Below are 2,455 nucleotides of genomic sequence, written 5' to 3'. Positions count from 1 at the left end.
TCTCTGAGACTCATTTTCCTCATCTGTAAAATGGGCTTCATAATGCTATCTACTACAAAAGGTTTTTGTGAGCATTAACAGAGCTAATGCTTATAAAATATTTAGCAAGTTCATTTCTATCATATCGCACAGGCTAAACAAATGGTAACCATTACTAATTATCACTATTCTTCAGATCCCAATGAAATCAGTAATGTTATTGAATGCAGTACAAATTGTCCTTGTGTGCCTTTATGTGTAATGTAGACTGCTATATTGCTAGAGTTGTCCAGCAAGATAACCCAAACTGGTGTAATTAAATAAGAATTTATTTTGTAAAAGTAAAGGAAAAAAGCAAAATGTAGTAAATCATTAACCACACCAGCATGGTTACATAGAAGTGACACTCACAGGATACAATATGGTCTGATTGTTAGATATGAAAACATTGCAAGCAATATTTAAAAATAATCTGTGCTTCTGTGTATTTCGGTGGTTTCATTCAATGATGCAAGTTCTTCCTCGATTAATCACTAATTCTGGGAGTGAGCTGTCAATGTTTATTTCAGCCTGATTGTCTTTGTTTTCATAGACTGGTAATAAAAAGCTATAAAAATATGTGATTTTCCTGTGGATATTTATATTAGGAAGACAATATTTTCATTAATTTTTATTCTCCTTTTAAAGTCAATTAAATTAGCATCTTAAAAAACGTAAATGGTTACATTTACCTTAAAAAATTATTAAGTGCTGGAAATTTCTAATGCCTTCCTAACTGCCAGGTTGGGGACAAGGTGTTTTCTGTTCTCTTTATTATTACTATAAGGAAAACCTTTACCTTAGCCAAAAGCACTCCCGCAAGCCAGAAAGCTGAATGTCAGTTACTGATTATTGGTGTCTCCTCCAAGATGTTCTGCAGGCCCCTGAAGTTCAGCATGTACAGACCAGGAGCCATTTGATTTATTCTCAGATTGTGTGCTCACCATGTCCTTACAGTGCTCTGGAAGCCAGAGACCGAGAAGTTATCCTAACCTCTCTCTCCTTGCCCCCTTTTCCAGTCACATTGTTCCTTCTAATGATTTTTCTGAACTCTCTTCCTCATAGACAACATCCCAATGCAAACTCATCTCTTATCAGGATGATGGTATTAGCCTCAACTCAATCCATTTCTCCATCACTTCCAGAGGGATCTTCCTTAAACCGCTGCTCAAGACCAGGCTGTGGCTCTTTGATCTCAGAACAAGGCCCAAACTCATTAGTATGGGCCTAGGGCATTTTCACTCTTCCTGCTTGGACCTAATATTAATCAATATAATGCATATACTCTTTGGAACTTAGTCTGCAGACAAATGATTCATAGGGTTTTTTGATGTCAAAGGTAATCACTGTGTAGGTACTGGGATTTCCTTTCTGTTTTATGGTCAGAGTAAAAGGTGTAGAAATATTAATGATAAATGATCAATAGAGATAAAATGCTTACAAAAATCAATAGCTTTAATGGATCTAAAATATTTCAGGACATTAGCATTTGACACAAACAACACTGAAGGAAATCTTATTTAATGGGACATTTTGGCTCATTCCTGAGTCATTCTAATGTGTGACAAAGTGATATTAAAAGACTAAGGAAATAGACCTTGTTAGACCTCAATTACGTATAGGCAGATAGAGGCTTAATTGAGGCTAAGATTGAGATTTAAAACAAGTTAATAATACAGGAATTCAATAAACACAATAAACTCTCTTCTTCTTTCTTCTGCCTTTCCTGCGTTTGGATGATTCTTACTCAGTCTCCCAGTACAGACATTGCATTGTCTAAGAAGTTCCTCTGGGAACCCCAAAGTCCAGGTTAGTGTCCCTCATATAAGCTCCCTTTAGATCTTATACTTTTCCAACATGACACTTAACATGTTATTTTTCTGTCGCTTTAAGTTGACTGTAAATTCTCTTAATTTTAGCTCAGGTCATGATCTTGCAGTATGTGAGTTCAAGCCATGCATCAGGCTCCATGCTTAGCATGGAACCTGCTCGGGATTCTCTCTTTCTATATCTCTCTGCCCCCTTGAGCACATGTGCCCTGATTTTCTATCTCAAAACAAACAAACTTTTAAAAAAAGAAAGAGATGGAAATTTCTTTCTTTTTTTTAAGTAAAGTTTATTTATTTTGAGAGAGAGAGAGAACACAAACAGGTGAGGTGCAGAGGGAAGGAGAGACAGAATCTCCAGCAGGCTTCTCACTGATGGCTGTTGTGAGGTTAACTCATGAACTGTGAGATCATGACCTGAGTCAGACGCTCAACTGACTGAGCCACCCAGGTACCCAAAGAGATGGTAATTTCTTCATTCCCTGAAAATAACATGGCCTAGGATGTTTTCTAATCTAGCATTGTCCTCACTGAACCCCAACATGAAAACACATACACTTGATTTTTGTTTTACACATATGAAATCATCCAGATGATAAATTAAATTTCTT

The sequence above is a fragment of the Crocuta crocuta genome, unplaced genomic scaffold, assembly GCF_008692635.1.
Source record: "Crocuta crocuta isolate KB4526 unplaced genomic scaffold, BGI_CrCroc_1.0 scaffold562, whole genome shotgun sequence".
NCBI lineage: Eukaryota > Metazoa > Chordata > Mammalia > Carnivora > Hyaenidae > Crocuta > Crocuta crocuta.
Note: the sequence above shows the minus strand (reverse complement) of the source record.